The sequence below is a fragment of the Petaurus breviceps genome, unplaced genomic scaffold (genome assembly GCF_028583685.1).
Source record: "Petaurus breviceps papuanus isolate PSGF00001 unplaced genomic scaffold, PetGlider_PUasm1.0 185, whole genome shotgun sequence".
NCBI classification, from domain to species: Eukaryota; Metazoa; Chordata; class Mammalia; order Diprotodontia; family Petauridae; genus Petaurus; species Petaurus breviceps.
In genome coordinates, this window is record NW_027185797.1 from 11997755 (window position 1) to 12005271 (window position 7517).

Genomic DNA, 7517 nt, shown 5'->3' on the forward strand with positions numbered 1-7517 from the left:
AAAGAAAGAAAGAAAGAAAGAAAGAAAGAAAGAAAGAAAGAAAGAAAATTGCCACAAATACTCCTTGCAATGCTAAGGCCCTATCAAAATTCCAACATCTGACTTGGAAATATTCCCTCTCCTTTCTATATGTCAATATAGAACTAAAAACAATTCTAAAAAGAAAACAGAACCAAACAATATCTGTACAAGGCTGAGTTTTGGTGGGGCTAGGTTTGGTTCAGTTTGATTTTCGTTTTGGCTACCCTAGCATCCTTCAGAGTAAAAAAACAACAATTGATCCTGGAGCACTTATTAAATGCCAGATACTGTTCCAGGTGCTAAAGAAAGACAAAAATGAGAAAGATCAAGCCTTCAAGAAAATGGAATTCTATCATGGAGACAGCACATACACAAATGAATGTATGCAAGGTATATTTTTGTAGGGGGACACACTGATGCTGCTGACACTGTTGGGTTGTTTTTCAGTCATGTTGGATACTTTGTGAGCCCATTTAGGGTTTTCTTGACAAAGTGGTTTGTCATTTCCTTCTCCAGATCATTTTACAGATGAGGAAACTGAGGCAAACAGGGTTAAGTGACTTATCCAGGGTCACACAGCTAGCAAGTGTCTGCAGCTAGATTTGAACTCAGGAAGATGAGTCTTCTTGACTCAAGAACCAGTGCTCTATCCACTGTGCCACGTAGCTGACCCTTGGGGAAAACACTAGTGTCGATCAAATTGATTCCCCTCATTGTGACCAGAGACAGGAGCTCAATTTGGTCATTCAAATCCACTATAACCCACTACCACAACTTCTCAAACCTGTGAAAAAAAAGGGAAAGGGGTATGGGAAATCTGTCATATCTGTAGCTCCAATTATCTTAACCATTCCAGAGCTTAGCACTGTGCGTGGTACATATTAGAGACTTAATAAAAGCTTTTTGACTTGACTAAATCTCAGTTCTCTCATCTATAAAATAGGTATAGGTGAGCACCCACCTCCCAGGACTATCATGAGCTTCAATAATATAGCAAGTGTAAAGCTCTTTGCAAGCTTAAAGCCCTGTGTGAATGGGACTGATTATTATTACTGTTGTTATTTTTTTCCCTAACATCATCATCTCTCGGTCCCTGTGACCCACTCTCAAGGATCAGTGCAGCTCTTACCTGAGTCCTCTAAGCTTTCCAGCTACAGGTCCAAATCACAGCTTTTCAGAAACATTCTGATGATCTTTTTTTTTCTACTTGGCTCCAGAAAAAAAGAATGAGAGACAGTGAGTGAAGGCTGCAAAAGACAAACAAACAAACTGGTTGGATGGAAATGCATGTGGCACTCAGAGGGCCATTATGGGACTCCATATCTTTTTCCAACCCAGAAAGGAACTATGGAGTTATCACAGATTCTGTAGTAGATGAAGGACGTTTTTTCTCCAGTAATGGGCATCTTTGAAATGTTGTGTGTGTGTGTGGGTGGGTGGGTGTGTGTGTGTGTGTGTGTGTGTGTGTGAGTGAGTGAGTGAGTGAGTGAGTGAGTGAGTGAGTGAGTGAGTGAATGAGTGAGTGAGTGAGAGAGAGAGAGAGACAGAGACAGAGACAGAGAAATGGAGAGAGGTAGAGAAAGACAGATGGAGAGACAGAGACAAAGAGACAGAAACAGAGAGAGTCAGAGAGAAAGAAAATCAGAGAGACATAGACAAAGAGAAAATCAAAGAGAGACAGAGAGTCAGTGAGAGAGAGAGAGTCATACCTATGTTTGCCCACATTTCTTTAAGCTGTGCCTTCTCTTATATAAAGTTTACATGCAATCACAAGTACAGCCCTGTCTGCACCCTAGTTGGGGTCCAGGGAGTGTGAATTTGCAAAAGCCAGTGTCTATTTGAATATGGAGAATGTACCCAGCTCAGAAGTCTCATTTGCAGCCTGGCAACGAAAGATAGCCTGGGGGTTTAGTGAACTGTTATGATTTCATTAATAATTTGTGGATTTATACCAACTGGATTCCCAAAAAAAGCAAGTTTAAATAGAATCCAAGGTTTTTCTTTTCCTTTTGAACTGTCACCATTTCCAGCCAGAGAGGACCCCTGAGGCTGAGGCAAATTCCCAACCTTGCAAGAGAAGGGAGTGGACACACACACACAAAGCAGTGACCAAAGGAAAATCCCCACCCGGAGTCAAGCCCCATGGACAGACAGATGTGGACTGGAAGCTTTTGTCCCTATCATTTTCTGAATGCAGGGATAAAGGTTTCCTCTGCCAACTAAACCCTGCTCTCCATAAGAGCATCTAAGTACATAAAGAAAAACTCTCTAATAACCAGATCTTTCCAAAAGAGGAGTAGTCTTGCCATGGGAGGTAATGAGTTCACCTTCATTGGAAGCCTTTAAGCAAAAGCTGTCAGGTGTACATAATAAGGATTTTTTTATCAGGTATGGATTGGGCTAAATCATCAGTTCTTAATATTTTGTGTGTCGTGGACCCCTCTGGCAGTCTGATGAGGCATGTAGGAGCCTTTTGCAGAATAATGCTTTCAAATATATAGAATAAAACACATAGGGTTGCAAGGAAAGGCAATTATTTAAAAATGAGGAAAATGTTTGTTCTTATAAACATTTTATGTATTGTAATATTTAACACTTAAAAATTTTTTAAACAAGGCCATGGACTCCAGTTTAAGAACCCCTGAACTAGACTGAAATTGAGAGACCTTCCTTTGATGAAATTTTGTGATTGTATAATCAGGTATGGGAAATTGTATTTAACTCCAAAGCCCAGAGAAAATAATAATAACAATATCTGAAGATACAACAATAGCTTCTACATAGTAAGGTAAAATATGTAGGGAGTTCCCTTATTCTTCAGTCTTGTATTCTCTATCTTAAGGAAAAGGAATCCACTAAATACATTCAATTTTCCCTCTTTTAAACATTATACCAAAAAACAATACACAGTGGATGAAAAGCTATTTCAGTTAAGATTAATTTAATGTGGGTAGATCTGGCCTTCTCCTAGGGATATCTAAATCCTCTCTCAAACTACAAATGCCCTGCTAAAGAAAGCAGGCAGTATCTTCCCTAGCAAGAATCAGAAGGAATCTTTTCTTCCCTCTGCACCCAAAGACCTCATAGTCATAAAGGATGGAAAAGAGAATGAAGTTATTCTTTGAAAATAGTTTTTATTAAGAGTATCACTGTTGAGGAGAGAGAGATAGCAGTCTAGAGCAAAGGCTAGTAAATAGGAGAAGTAGATAAGCTTTACAAAGAGTGAACTTGCATCTTCTGTCAGAGGGAAAAGAATCTACACCAGGGGCGGGGAAACTGGTCTTAAGGCCACATGTGATCTTCTAGGTCCTTAAGTTTACAAAAAAATTGTTCTGAAAAATTTGGATCCAGTCAAAAGGCTACATTTAAGGACCTAGAAGGTTACATGTGGCCTGAAGGCTACAGGTTCCCTGACCTACACACCACACACACACACACACACACACACACGCACACACACACACATACACCATTCCTCAGCCTCAGTCCCTACCAGAGAACCTCTCAGTCCCAGGGACAGTAGCCATGAAGAGGCAACATCAGAGAAACAAAATCTCTAGTGGAAAAAAACACCCCAAGGAGGAGTCCCTGGGCCAAGCTTTCTGGAAGGAGACATTCCTGGACTATTCTGTGTCCTTGGATCACAGGAGGTGGGACCATGAAGCGGCTAAAGACCAAGCTGTGACATGGAACAATAAAGCCCAGCCCTGCCTGCCCTTCATCAATAATAGAGCCAGACCTTAGTCATAGTATGAGGTTCCCAAGAGAAGTTCAAGGTCATAGCACAAGTCATTTTTTTGTGAATGAGCTGTCCTCCAAATTGAACTTTGTCTGTTTAAATACAGAGCAGGTGTTCTGAATAACAATAATAATAACCAGTATTTATGTACCATTTAAGGTTTGCAAAGTACTTTACAAATATTATCTCACTCGGTCCTCACAATTCTGGACAGATAAGTGGTATTATTATTCCATTTTCACAGATGAAGAAACTCAAGTATAGAAAGGTTATATGGATTAATAACACCACATTTGAACAGGACTTTACACTTTTCAGATTGTTTTCATAGTCATTATTCATTTTGTTGCTCATACTTAATAATTCTCTCTCCTGCCTCATATCACTCTGTATTTATTTATAACTTTGTTTTTCTACCATATTCAACAGTAGTATATAAACTCCTTGAGGGCAGGGACTATTTTTCATTTTTTGGTTTGCATCCCTAAAAACTGGCTATTAAAGTTCTTCGTTCAAAATGAAAGCTTAATAAATATTGAATTTTTTTACATTAAACTTTCTGAGGTCCAAAGGTTCATCTATATTGGTTGCTTCCACCTTCCCTAATCTTATGCATTCCTTCTCAAGAATAAAGAATGTGGGGGCGGCCAGGTAGCACAGCGAGTAAGAACACCGGCTCCAGTGTCGGGATGACCTGGGGATCAAATCCGGGCTCAGATACTCAGCACCACACCCAGAAATAACTGGCCTTGTAACCTTGAGCTAGTTACTTAACTCTGATTGCTTTTAAAAAAAAAGAAGAAGAAAGAATGCATCTTGAATTCTAAATCCTAGATACAATTCTCAATCTAAAACTGGAGTTATCTTCACTGGATAATATTCACTCCTGGGTCTGAAAAAGCAGTCATTTGCAAATTGGCATATCTGGGAATTTAATCTGGGAGTAAAATTAGATAAAAGTGCTTTGTAAGCAAAATGGGGGGGGGGGGAGAGTCGATTAAATGAGCCCTCTGGGTCATTGAAAGTGTGATCATCACTAAACTATAAGTTGAAATATTGCTTGGGAGAAAAAAAAGGATAGGACATTAATTTCTTGGTGACTTGGAGAATTCAGTGTTATTGATGGATTCAAAAAGCTTGCGGACTTCTTTTGGAAGAGAGCACGAGCAACTTTAACCCAAAAGTTTCATGTAATAGACTCAATTCAGAGCCATAAGGGATTTCAGTGTCCATCTAGTCCAATACATATCCAAAAAGATTTGCCTAGTATGACACATCGTCATAGTACTGTGGCTACATGTGTTCATCTAATGCTGCTTGAGAACCTAGAAGAAAAAGTAACCCACTACCCCCAAAGCCAGCTCATTCCTCTTTTGGATAGATCCAATCGTAAGGAAATTTCAACTGAGGTCAAGCTTAAATTTGTCCTCTGACCTATACTGTTTGGATGATCCTGGACAGGTCACTTAATTCTCAGTGCCCAAGACAACCCTTTAAGATTATGTGTGGGACAAGAATGATCCTGTCCAAAATAAAATAAGCAGAGATATCTCCAAGTAGAGACAGGAAAAATTTATTTAATTATTTCTTCTTGCAAGAAGGGTGGTCTCACTACTAGAGGCAGTCTAGTAGGAGAGGCAAAATACAAAATGCAAAGCTTGGTTATATAACCAAAAGACCACCTCTTTCCCCCCAACTTTGTCCTGTCCTGTTCCTGTTAATTAGGAACTGAGACACACAATCTTAACCACAAAAATCTGCTGGTGTTTGCAGATAAAATGTCAATAATATCAAAAAGCAGAAGGTACATGTCTAGTGGACATGAAAACAGACAAAATATATCATCAATATCAACTTAGATATGAAAGCAGAAGATAAATGTTCTAACGATATCAATACAGATATGGAAGCAGACAATATTTTATGAATCATGGGGATTTTAGGACATGGTGACCTGCCTGGAATTCCACAACAGGATTTCCAACTTTATATTTGTACAGGTCACATGGTGGTCAGTGGAAACAATTCTGGCACATTTGGGCCTGTGATTAAATTTGGAAGGGTCTATACTTCCCCTCCTATGCTTATCTAAGCTTAGCAAAAACTTCAAATTATGATCAGGGAAGTAGGGCAAGGGTCCCAGGCTCCCAGCCCAGGTTACTAAGTCTTTGGTACTTTATTACGATTCTATTCAGATTTCTGGAATGTTACCTGAGAAGTTTTCACTTTTATTCCATCCAACTATAAGTTTCAGATGTGGTGCCACTCTATTTTCATGGAGGGTTTTTCCCCCACTGAGAGTCCTCTATACTAGTGAAATCACATGTCTTGCTTCCCCCCAAATTTTTCTTCTAGGTCTCAGTGGCTCACAAATTTATCACCTGCCAGTGAGGACACAGAATGGCTACATCAAAAATACTAAAGTCTCAGACTAGAGCTTTTTAGCTCAATTTCTGCAGGTTCTCCTCTGCCAAGTGCTCCCTCATAAAGTCAAACATGAAATGCATCAGAATCATGGTACTGGTACCCATCAAAAGCTAACTTGAAGGACCAGATGCAAGAGAAATGAGAACAATATTGTAAACAAGGCATTGGATGAATTCAAGGTCACAGATTGCTTTGAAAACTATGTAATTAAACACATAGCTGATAGAACTGTGATATACATCATTTCTAAATGCTTTAAGAAGCTCCAAAAGAGTGGTTTTAAAAGCTGAGGAGAAGAAACATGCACAGAGTGATTCATTCTTTTCTTCCTGGAGGACTGGAGGGATTTCTTCTTTAATGTGATTTATGTACAACCTGTAAATCAGTAGGAAAGATAACAAAATCTCAGAGTTGAAAGAAAAGGCAAAGGCCCTCTAGCCTGGCCCATACCTAAATAAAAATTCTCCTCTAAAACATAGAGTTGGGGATCCAGTTGTTTTAAATGTCCAATCAAGTCATGATTAAATGTTTAAGTAGTACATAATTCAGCACAGATCTATATGGATATCTCCTTCCAGGTGGTATTTTTCAAATAATGGATATTTGGAATTCTGGTCATTTAACCAGTTCTGAATCTGCTTAACTGTATTGTTTTAAAATAAATTTTATTGATATCTTCTGTTTTTATTTAACCTAATTTCCTTCCCTCTCCATCTAATTGTACTGTTTACAAGTCCATATCTCTCCTATTAATGCCACACCCTCAAACTCTAAGTCATAATACCTCATCTAACGTGGGGTACACATACAGTAACTGAGACAAGAAGCAGGACTTTTTTGAGGCTTTAAAAGAAAGTTGTTAGTCCTTAGTGTGAAAACCTCAACAGGTAGAAGACTTGCATCATGAACAGAGATTCCAGATACTAGAATCTGTATTGTCCTGGAAGGACAAAAGAACACAGGATCGTGTGTGGACACAGTCCTAATCCCTGACTTTTGCATCACATTATGCTCAGTTTGAGGCTTGACGCAGAGAAGAGCCCATTTATACTTGGAAAGTTCTCTGTGAAGGTGATGGTGATTTGCAAGGGAAACTGGAGAATTTTAGGAGGAGGAGGAAGAGGAGCAGGGAACACCAGCATCAGCAACAGTAGTAACAATAACAGCAGCAGTGACAGCAGTAGCAGCAGAAGCAGCGATAGCAGCCACAGCAATGCTAGTAGCAACAGCAGTAACAGTAGCAGCAGCAGCATCGATAGTAGCACAGGGAAAGCAGCAGCAACAATAGTAGTAGCAACAGTAGCAGCAACAGTAGCAATAATAGTAGCAG